Here is a 12,776-nt window from a genome sequence, read left to right on the forward strand (position 1 = left end):
GGCTTTTAAGGAATCCGCAGGTTCATTGCCGTCCTCACACAAGCCTGTCATCGGTCCCTATTCTGTGCAAGATTAATCTAGTCTCTATCATTGTATCCCACCTCCCTCAAATCCATTTTAATATCATTCTCCCATTTATGTCTCAGCCTTCGCAAATGTCTTTTTTCCATCCGGTCTCCCACCTAACACTCTATATGAATTTCTGGGTTTGCCCATATGTGCTACATGCCCTGCCCATCTCAAACGTCTGGATTTAATGTTCCTAATTATGTCAGGTGAAGAATATAATGCATTCAGTTCTGTGTTGTGTAACTTTCTCCGTTCTTCTGTAACTTCATCCCTCTTAGCCCCAAATATTTTCCTAATTACCTTATGCTCAAACACCCTTAATCTCTGTTCCTTTTTCAAAGTGAGAGTCCAAGTTTCACAACCATACAGAACAACCAGTAATATAACTGTTTTATAAATTCTAACTTTCAGATTTTTTGACAGCAGACTAGATGACAAAAGTTTCTCAACCGAATAACAGTCATTTCCCATATTTATTCTGCATTTAATTTTGTTCCCGAGTGTCATTTATATTTGTTATTGTTGCTGGAAGATATTTTAATTTTTCTACTTCTTCAAAAGATAAATCTCCAATTTTTATGTTTCCATTTCATACAATATTCTGATCACGAACATAATCATATACTTTGTCTTTTCAGGATTTACTTCCAAACCTATCACTTTACTTGCTTCAAGTAAAATTTCCGTGTTTTCCCTAATCACTTGTGGATTTTCTTCTAACATATTCACGTCATCAGCTTAGACAAGAAGCTGATGTAACCTGTTCAATTCCAAACCCTGTCTGTTATCCTGAACTTTCCTAATGGCATATTCTAGAGCGAAGTTAAAAAGTAAAGGTGATAATCCATCTCCTTGCTTTAGCCCACAGTGAATTGGAAAAGCATCAGATAGAAACTGACCTATACGGACTCTGCTGTAAGTTTCACTGAGACACACTTTATTTAATCGAACTAGTTTCTTGGGAATACCAAATTCAATAAGAATATTATATAAAACTTCTCTCTCAACCAAGTCATATGTCTTTTTGAAATCTATGAATAACTGATGTACTGTACCCTTATACTCCCATTTTTTCTCCAGTATCTGTCGAATACAAAAAATCTGATCAATGGTCGATCTATTACGCCTAAAACCGCACTTGTGATCCCCAATAATTTCATCTATGTACGGATTTAATCTTCTCAAAAGAATATTGGACAACATTTTGTATGATGTTAACAAAAGTGATATTCCTCGAAAGTTACCACAGTTAGTCTTAAGACCTTCTTAAAAATAGGTACAATTATGGACTCCTTCCATTGTTCTGGTACAATTTGCTTTTCCCAAATAGCAAGTACAAGTTTATAAATTTCGGTAGATAATGCTCTTCCACCCTCTTGTATTAATTCTGCTGGAATTTGATCGATACCTGGAGACTTGTACTTTTTCAGATTTTCTATCGCAATTTCGACTTCAGAAAGTGTGGATTCAGGTATAAATGGCTCAGCAGTTTGTATTTCAAATTCGTCCCAACCATTTCTGTTTGGCCTACATACATTTAATAGTTGCCCAAAATAGTTTTTCCATCTGTTCAGGATTGAATGAGAGTCTGCAAGTCACCATTCTCATCCTTGCCTATATCCATTCTTAAATTCCTTTCCTAATATAAATCTCGAATGTTTTTATTCTTACTATTTGTTTCTACCTCATTCAGTTTTACCGTCAAGTAACTTCTCTTTTTATTCCTAAGAGTACGACTTGCTTCTCGTCTTTCATTGAAATAATTATCTCTATTCTCCTCAACTGGATCCTGTAAGAATTTCAGTTTTGCCTGTTTCCTTCTTTCTACTACCATGTAACAATCTTCATCAAACTTTTTTTTTCTTTTTTTTTTTTTTATTCGTAACAAGCTGTTTTTTACGGTGTTGGGTTGTTAGCCCTTCGCCTAAGCTGGAAGACCACCCCTGTCGGCTGTCAACAACTGCTTATTCAATATATTAGCAGCTACCCTCCATATCTGGAGGCCGTCTCCTCTATCCGCAACCTGAGGACACACCATGCCGTGGTGATAGGGACCCACAATACATGGTTATTCAACCTTAACTATTGCAATATTCTGCATATACTTCTCCTATTCCAACTTGGAGTGACAATTCTTTCACTGTTAGCACTTTCACTTGTTAGCCAAAACCATGCTGTTAACATGCTGCACATTGTCAGGAATTTGTTCATTGTTCAGTCTGATAGATAATCCTCTTGCCCGTACAATAACTGTACTGTGATGGACTGTGGCATCTATACACCTTTTTCAGTCTCATGTGAATGTTTCCCCACTGTCATTCTCATAACATAGGAACTTTATAACAACACGTTGCTTTTGACAAACGTCAAGTGCAGCAAGCAGCCAGCTTGAAGGAAAGGTATGATGGCGCCACTCATGGGAACAGATTAAATTAAATTTGAATACAAGCGGGAAAGATGCTTTTATGAATTCCGTAAATTACAAAGGTGTAAAATAAAAATTGAATTAAAAAAATTGTGGATTTCTTTTGGAATAACCCTCGCAATAGTGGTGGCAGTAGCAGCAGGATTAATGTTGAAAATGTGATTATTATTATTATGATGATGATGATGATGATGATGAAAACAAAGATGATGACAAGAATGACAATGATGACATAGTTATTGGGGAAGCTGTGAAAAGATGACAGTGGAAAACGAGATACTCATTTGATACAGCTGTGCTGATGGACATTTTTGGAACTAACGCACTGCTCTGCATGATGACAATTGGTTGCCATAGAAAAACACTGTGGCACCTTCGTTAAAAAAATGCACTCGTATATCAAAGGACTTAATACATGTTATGAACCTTTATTTGTCAACCACAAATACCACTTAGACTTTCGTGACAAGCTAATCTCAGCCATTGAACTAACAATTTTACAAATATACTTTTTATCAAATACATAGTAAAATTTGTATAGAGCTTCATTTTAATCGTTCGCATGTTTTGTTTAATTTATTGGTCATGATGTATTCATTTGGCACATGACAGCTGCATGGGCACTTATTACGAGAAAAGGTGGTATTCTTGCAAAAGAAAGTTATCATATTTGTGTTTGCCTGTTTACATCTGCCTTTATCTGCATTCTGCTCTGTGTTGGATATGTTTATCTGCATTCTGTTCTATATCTTAGGCTTTACAAGGGCTGAAGCCTTGGTCCGTACACTTAGGCATGCTTTGGCCCATTTTGTGCATTATATATGCAATGAATGTCCAAGTCCAACAGCTGGTCTGGGTGGCATTCGTGAATGCGATGCTGACAGATGGGCAATCCTGACTCAGCTCCTGATAGAAACAAGTCCTGCTTCACGGACAAGTAAGCAGATAAGCTGTAGGGGTTCGGATCTCCAAGCCCTTCCCGTTATCGTCATCTGACAATGAATGAAAAATCCTCTGTAATGTCTGCTTTGTCCAGATGTCACAAATTGCATCATGATCTGGCTGGAGATCGAACCTGAGCTGCCTGAATGAAATACCAGCACGCTAGCGCTTGAGCCACAGATGTGGCTATGTATCTCAAGGCCCGTTCACAATGAATATATAAGCTTGTGATCTGGTTATTTACTGAATCCATTCACATTGATTTACATAGGCATTAACAGTAATAGTAGATGCTAGCGCGCAAGTTTGCTAACTCCAAACTTTAATGTTCAAGGAAAAAACAGTGTTGTACTGCACAGGAACAAAAGAAGATGTGCTAAATGGATTCATTTGATGAGGAATTGATCATTTTGTTTCAAAGTCATCATTGTCTTTATAATAAAAACAGAAATCATATAAAGGTAATTTGTTAAAAGAAAATATATAGAAAGAAATAATTTACAAAATGATAAAATTTGTCGGATACAGGGGGGAGAGCCATTAATCCTTCCCATTGAAGGCTTTAAGGAACCAACCTGGACAAATACCCAGTGTCCCATCCCTACCTTCCCGTGGTGCAGCTGTTAGTAAGCATAATTTTACGAGCTGAACTAAAGGGTGGGGCTACTCATCCATTAGCACTGGTCAGCTTGATGAGTTAATGACTGAATTTGGTATAATTTTCCTCTATCCAATACCTAATTCCCTCTTTACCCTTTCCTATCCAGTCCTCTGACTGAACTCTTACTTTCTTCGACCCCAACGGCATTAGAGCATTCAAGGCCTAGGGGTTCATTTCCCTTTCCTTCCTCCCCTTTCTACTTTTCTGTTCCTAGTGCTGACCTGCTATGGCACTAAAATCTTCCTCCAGTGGCTTAAGGAGGGAAAGCTGGTGATCAACAAGATCTCCCAGCTAAGTCCAATGGACCCATCGACCAACAGCAGGTGTGGTCCTCCAGACATTCTGGGGGTTGTGTGTGAATGAAGTAGCCACCAAAACGTTAAAATATGGTGTTCACTTAAATCGGCTACAACTTGCCATTTAACGAAAATCGTCTGTAGCTGCATTTAGATTGGCAACAGGCCATGATTGTTTGGCCAAACACCTGCATAGAATTGGAATATATCAGTCCCCTAACTGCCCATTGTGCAACTCAAACCAAGAAATGGATTCGGAACACCTCAAAATCTGTGCTTCAGTGGCTAGTCATGATAATATCTTTGAAAAATATTGGAGTGCAAGAGGTCAAATGACTTTATTGTCAAATGCCTGGCATTAGAAAACAACAACAAAATGAAATTTGAAAGTAGGTTTTAATTTATAATGTTATTAATATAGTATCTTTCCATGTTATGAGAAATGTTAACTTTATAGATTATATATTATTTGTATACAATATTTTTTTTTTCTTTCATGTGTGCAATAAATGAATATAGTATTAATAACATTACAATTGAAAAAGTACAGTCCTGTGTGAATGTTTTAGAGTGCTAAAAAATGTTAAGGTGTTAAATAGTAATTTGATGAAAGATTAATAATACAAAACAAATTAATAGCCCCCCCTCCCCATAATAAGGGTATAAATTACATTGTTTCCCTATTCATGTATACTTTTATTCCAGGGGGTATTCAAATTTGGTTCAAATATATATTTACAATATTACCGGTACACCGTTAATACACTCTTCAAGGGACTATGGACGTTTCAGTCTGACGTTATTGTATTGTTAGATAAGTTAAATATTTAATTTTTTCCTACGGTTACATATATAAATTTTATAAATACCCCAAAACTGGTTAAAATTGAATATTAGTTTCTACGCTCTCAGTCAGCTGATCCGGCCACCATATTGAGTACATGATCAGTGCAAAATCCACTCCGACACATTGTCACAATATTAATTAATAAATTGTATTGTAGTGATTTTTGCATATTTACATATTTATATTTTATAATCTTGAACTGTTGTGTAACTACTTGTAAAGAGCTAAATATATTAAGTAAGAGGTGAGGTTAAATATAAGGATAATACAATTTCGTGTCTTGTTATAGTTTAGGCCTAATTTAGTTTAGTATAGTAAAACCTAGAAGTGTATGTACTAGTGACATGTGTATAATAGAAGTGAAGTGAAGTGAAGTGAAGTGAAGTGAAGTGATATATTAAGAGGTGAAGTTAAATATAAGAATAATACAATTTCGTGTCTTGTTATAGTTTACGCCTAATTTAGTTTAATATAGTAAAGTCTAGAAGTGTATGTACTAGTGACGTGTGAATAATAGAAGATAAGTGAAGTGAAGTGAAGTGAAAATGTGCATTTTGTCAGATAAGTGTGGTGCATGTCGAAGAAAAGTGTGTCAAGATGGTAATTATAAGCAGTGTAAAATATGTTTCGTTGGAACTGTGCAAATACAAATGCTGAAAATGTAAATAGTCAGTAGAACTGGTAATATTGTAAACAATTAGATATTGTAAAGGAACAAGCGGAAACCATCACCTATTTACGCAGACAATTAGAACTTGCTAATGAGGAAATTGTTGTTGTTGTTGTCTAGTGCCTTGCATTTGGCATTGAAGCCATTAGCAGTCGTGCTTTCCAATACTTTTGAACTGTAGTTTCTTCTGATCTTAATGCTTCACAGGTCTTCAAGTGGTCTTCATTCATTTCTGCTGGATCGTTACACAGGACACATATGGATGAAGCTGAGATACCTATTCTGTAGAGATGACTTGCTAGACAGTCATGATTTGTCAATAGTCTGAAGGCTGCAACTGCTGTTTTCCTTGGTCTCTGTAATACCAAAACCCAATATATCGAAGAGCAAACACACAGCAAGTACATTGCGACCTATAAGTCTGATACCAGTAATGGGAAAGATTTTAGAGAAGCTAATAATAGATAGAGTTATGTTTCAGTTGTACAGTAACAATCTTCTACATGATAATCAGTTTGGTTTCACACCAAGGCGGTCGACAGAAGATGCTATATTTACAGTTGTCAGCTGGATAAAAGAAACATTCAGCCAGAGATCGACAGGCTTACTAATCTCTCTTGACATATCTGGAGCGTTCAACAATGCGTGGTGGCCCAAAATTCTGGTACAGTTGCAGTCCATGAATTGTCACAGAAATATCTTCAAAGTAATCAAAAGCTATTTCACCAACAGACAAGCGCAGCTTACATTATGCGGTTCCAAAACAACTCGAGATGTTACACGAGGTTGCCCACAAGGATCGTGCTGTAGCCCTGGGTTCTGGGTAATTTTGTATGACGACATTCTGAGACAACGTCTACCAGACAGTTGTACCCTTGTTGCATACGCAGATGATGTTATGCTGCTGGTAAGGGGAAAAACTTCGCTTAATGTAGCCCGTAATGCAGAATCAGCTCTGAACTTACTCTATAACTGGGGCTGTGAGAACAAGCTCAGTTTTAACCCCTCAAAAACGGTGGCATTGCTGGTCTCTAGAAAATGTAATGTCGAGGAACCGATTGTGTGAATGAATGGGGAACAGATTCAAATGACCGATAAGTTACCTTATCTTGGCATTGTCTTAGACAAAAAAATTATGTTTCGAGTGCATTTTGACTCCCTTCTAATCAAAGCCAACAAGCTACTTACAGGGCTTTCTATTGCAGCAAGACCCTCCTGGGGTCTCAACTCAGCAATTCTTAAAACTATATATCGGAGTGCAGCTGAACCAATGATTTTATATTGTGCTTCTACTTTTCACGATGTACTTACCAAGAAATGGGCTCAGAAGAAATTTGCACAAATTCAACGTGGATTTGCATTAAAAATCTCAAGAGCATACCGCACCGTTTCCACGGACGCTGCGTTAATTCTGGCTGGCATAGAACCCCTACATTTGATAGGAATATTTCGAGGAAAATTAACTAACATCAAAAAAGGACGTTTACACTTCAATTCCGACACCACAGAAGAAGTTGAACTCCCAGCTCATTTCCTGGCTTGTGGACACCCTGCACTATACGCCCGCTCGGTTCAACCTGACTGCCCACGTCAACACGACCTCCACATTTATACCGATGGATCACTTTTCGTCAGAAATGAAGAGTAATGTACACTTGTTGGTTGCGCTTTCGTTGTTTACGATAGAGACTCTGAAATATCCTACAAACAGTATGGTCTCTCACCAGCGTGCACAATATTCCAGGCGGAACTCCTAGCACTGTAGAAAGCAACAGAATGGAGTGTAAATAGACCGTGTAATGTACGAATTTTATGTGATTCTCAAGCAGCACTCGCAGCAATTGACAATAAATATAACCTCAATCCAATTGCGGTTGGTATTAGGGAAACTTTGTTACTATGTAAGCAACATGTATGTTTCGATTGGGTACGTGGTCATGTAGGGAACACAGGAAACGAAAGAGCAGATCATCTAGCCAAGATGGCCACAATTTCGGAAACAGAAAACACATACTCTAAACAACCCCTCTCTTATGTAAAAATGCAAATGAAGGTGGACATCTTAAATGACTGGAATGCAATGTGGTTAAATAGTACAAATGGTCAAATCACAAAATCACTATATTTTCCCACAGTTAAAGATAGACTAACCGTAAAGAATTATGAACCATCTTACATATCCACGCAATTTATGACTGGACACGGAAAATTTAATTCATATTTTGAACGTTTCAAAATTGACAACCCAAATGGCTCTTCATGTCCCTGTGAACACCCCACACAAACAGTCGACCACCTGTTATTTCAGTGCCCACTACAAGAACGCAAGAGATACCAGCTAGAAACCCACCTTAGCATGTGCGATACAACTTTCTCACCACCAATTACAAAAGTTCTTCTGAAGCAATGTTGCATAAAGGAATTTCACATATTTGTTACAGGTGTATTTAAGACCTTGTAGAAATAACAGTATTTAGTAACAGTGTCCTATTTATTATTTTGCAGCCAAATTTGTAACTTTTAAAAGTATGGTTATTATGTTGAAGTGTATGTGTTGTAGAGGATGCTTGATTTGTTGTGTATGTGAGTCATAGTTATGGGATGCTTGATTGTGTTTGTGTAACTATTGTGTATTTTATGATGTATGTTAGGGAAAGTTGCTTAATTGTGTTATAGAGTACCGCTATAAGAAATGTTTTGTTTATGTGTTGTAACTGTTTTCTGTATGTCTCAATTGATGACTGATGTTTGATTTGCAATCGCAATGTTTAAATTACGGATTGTTTAGGTTTTATTTCCATTGTGTAAGCTAATTTATTTTTCTTTTCAATTTGTTTTTTGCTTAGGCCTATTTTTTGTGTAAAACTATAGCCCTAGCATACATATGTAAAATAGGGCTACCCCCCATTGGAGATACAATAATAATATATCTGGGTTGGAAAGTAGTGTAATCCATTTTTTGTCTTTAGCATTTGATTCTATTTCTTGTAGGTATGAATGAGAAAATTTTGTAGTGATCAAGCGTTTTATTGAGGAATATGAGAAATTAAATTTAGACTTTTGTTTTATTGTTGTGCCTTTCTTGGCAAGTGTGTCTGCGGTTTCATTCCCCATGACTCCGCAGTGTGCTGGAATCCATTGGAGATGGACAATCTTATTAACTTTTTGGAGTTGTGTTAACATTTTGTAGCATTCTCTTATTTTTGTTGACTTCTTTGTAGCATTTGAACATATTCCCTGAATTGCAGCTTTAGAATCTGAAAGAATTACTGTCTTGTTATATTTATTTAAGGGAAGATTTAATAATTGTCAGAGAGCAATGTGTATAGCCTCTGTTTCACCATCATAATTTGTTGTGCCTCTGCCAACAGAATGATAAAAGGAAAAATGTGTACATGTAACTCCAGCTCCAGTAAGGTTTTCTGTGGTTGATCCATCAGTATATATGTGTAGCCATTCTTCTGTAGGGTATCTAGTATTGATCGTTTCCAGTGCTAGAAGTTTTTGTATTTCTTTTGGTGTGTCTGATTTACTTATTTCTAATGAGGAAATTGCCGCCTTGAAATCTACGATCCTAAAGTTAGAAGTAAATCACCAGAGTTTAAGGTGGTCTCTAATCTGAAGCATAAAGGGAAGAGTTCCAGTGTCCCTAGTACTGCCTCTGCTACTTCTAATACCGAAGTGGAACTGAGCAACAGATTCTCTGTTCTGGATTCTCTAGAACCTGAATCTGATGCTCCTTCCAACTCAATATCAAATATCAGAGCCCAAGCATAGGAGGAAGATACTTTTGATAGGTAGCAACCATGGCAGAGGAATAAGTCAATGGCTTCAGGCTTCATTGGGTGAGAAATATCCTGTTACCAGCTTTTTCAAACCCAACGCTTCTTTGTTCATTGTCGTAGGCTATCTATCTGTACTTGCTAAAGATCTTGAGAAAGAACATAATGTAATTATAGTGGGGGGGGTGTAGGAAACAGTCTAGACAGGAACCTCAATTATTCAATTGATGGAAATATACACAACATTGCACAGAGGATTGGCCATACCAATGTGGGTTTTGTGAAGCTTTTCCAGAAGCATCACAAGCTGTGGATGATTAGGAGGGCTAAGAGTGTAAATTTGCGGATTGACTTGGCTCAGTTGGGGAGGGACATGGCCCACATTAATATTATAGACACAGAGAGGAATACACTAATCATGGACTGCATTTGGATTCTCGAGGCAAGGACTTGCTAACGCATCTCATTGCTGACATTCTTCAGTGTGACCATGGCAAGCATGACAATAAAATTCCAGTTGTAATCCGTCATAGGACGTGTCCTTTTTTGGGTAAATAAAAAAGTCAAAATAATAACAGTAATGACAACAATAATAGCAATAAACAGAATCAACAAATTGTAACACAAACAACATTCAGTGTATTCCATCAGAATATAAGAAGTATGAGAAACAAGACTGATGAACTCCTTGCATCCTTAGATTCTGAACATTTAAATCCGAATGTGCTATGTATTACTGAACACCATATGAAACAACAGGAAATATTGTCTCTCTTAACTGGAAGGATCTACATTATGTGTCAGTTACGGCAGACAAACTCTTGAGGATGGAGGCGTGAGTGTATTTCTCAGATCTGACCTTAATTAAAAAAATATTGATCTTTCACATTTTTGCAAAGACAGGGATAATCTTCTCAAAAAAATAATGGACAACATTTTTTATGACATCAATAAAAGTGATATTTCTAGAAAGTTATTACAGTTAGTCTTTTCCCCCCTTCTTAATGATAGGTACGATTATGGACTCCTTCCATTATTCAGGTACAATTTCCTTTTCCCAAGTAGCAAGTACAAGCTTATAAATTTCACTAGATAATGCACTTCCATGCTCTTGTATTAATTCTGCTGGAATTTGATCGATACCTGGAAACTTGTACTTTTTCAGATTTTCTATCACAATTTATAAAAAAGTGTGGGTTCACACTTACTATAGTAAATAAATTTTTATTTTAATTAATATCACCACGTACAGAAGCTAACAGCTTGTATTAACATAAATTATACTGCAACATCATCATTCATTATCGAAGCACACTCATTTGTTTTAACATTAGCTTTCTGTTGGCACTGTGAATAGTAAGGCAAATCTTACGTTCATGTCATATGTTTATTCCTCGCATTAATGTTAACATTTTCATTGTGAATGAGCCCTTACAGTTAACATTGGTTTGCTTTCGAAAACCATAAGCAGATGACTTAAGAACATTGAATTTTTCTTTGTAGACCAGCCTCATGGGCTAGTGGTCAGAACTTATAACTACAGTTCATGAGGTCCCAGGTTCGATTTCTGGTTACAACACGGTTATTTTTCCTTGAATGTTCCTGTGTTCGTCTGTGGTCTGGAAATTAGGTTAGGCTTAGGTTTAAGACCTCTTCTGGCATTTCATAATCATTCTATCAAAATGTCCACACCTGTGGAGTAACGGTCAGCGCGTCTGGCCGCGAAACCAGGTGGCCTGGGTTCGAATCCCGGTGGGGACAAGTTACCAGGTTGAGGTTTCTTCCGGGGTTTTCCCTCAACCCAATACGAGCAAATGCTGGGTAACTTTTGGTGCTGGACCCCGGACTCATTTCACCGGCATTATCACCTTCATTTCATTCAGACGCTAAATAACCTGAGATGTTGATACAGCATCATAAAATAACCCAATAAAATAAAATAAATTCTGTCATAATATTTTCGGGGTAACATAACGCTGCCTTCCAGACGCCCCAACCTCAGAAGTGGGCTACAAATAAGCCATTGCCAGGAGAGACCAGAAATGTCAAAAATGACAACCTGGTGGCATTGGAGAAAAAAAATTTCTTTGTAAAGGATATTTAATACACAATTATTCTTGTCGATTTGGAAGGGAATTCAGATATATGTTACAGTGATATTGGGATATTGGACCACCAGTATAGCGTTTTTGCTGTTAATCTGGAGTTTGCTGGACAAGGGTTCGATTCCTACTTGAACTGATTATCTTGTTGGGCCCCCTTCCCCACCCTGAGATCTTCCCCAACTGTAAGGTGAATGTCAGGTAACCACATGGCAGATCCTCGGCCTCATCATCTCGTTATCACCAATTCCATTGACACTAAAGTGTCTGTATTTTCATTTGTAAAAAAAAAAAATAATTTTTTTTATTTCCTGCCATTAATTACATGGAATTAAGCATAAATGGATATGCAGATGCAAACAAAATCATTGCAATTTATTAATACTGCATTCATTCATTCATTCATAGTTTTCTGCCCAGGGGCAGCTCTTTCACTGCAAACTCAGCATTCTCCAATCTTTCATATTTTCTGCCTTCATAGTCTCTGCATATGATCCATGTATCTTAATGTCGTCTATCATCTGATATCTTCTTCTGCCTCGGACTCTTCTCCTGTTCACCATTCCTTCCAATGCATTCTTCAGTAGACAGTTTCTTCTCAGCCAGTGTCTCAACTAATTCCTTTTTCTCTTCCTAATCAGTTTGAGCATAATTCTTTCTTCACCCACTCTTTCCAACATAGCTTCATTTTTTATTCTGTCTATCCATTTCATACTTTCCACTCTTCTGCATATCCACATTTCAAATGCTTCTGTTCGCTTTTTTTCACTTCGTCGTAATGTCCATGTTTCTGCCCCATTCAATTCCAGATTCCACATTAAGCACTTCACTAGTCTCTTCCATAGTTGCTGTTTTTCTTGGGAAAGATAAATGTGGTAGCTTCTGTTGGTTTCTGCACATCAGTCTCTCTTTTGCATCTTAAAAGATTCCGGGGGGGGGGGGGGGGTGGCCAGCATGGAGGTGAGGAGAGTGTATTTGACTA

The 12,776-nt window shown here is 37.2% G+C and overlaps 1 protein-coding gene across 2 annotated transcripts in view; it reads left to right on the forward strand.

The window, feature by feature from the left end:
- The window catches only part of angel (protein), a 144,319-nt gene that overhangs the window by 61,132 nt on the left and 70,411 nt on the right, over nt 1–12,776 (forward strand). The gene's annotated exons all lie outside the window — the stretch shown is intronic.

This window comes from Periplaneta americana, chromosome 7 (assembly GCF_040183065.1).
Source record: "Periplaneta americana isolate PAMFEO1 chromosome 7, P.americana_PAMFEO1_priV1, whole genome shotgun sequence".
NCBI lineage: Eukaryota > Metazoa > Arthropoda > Insecta > Blattodea > Blattidae > Periplaneta > Periplaneta americana.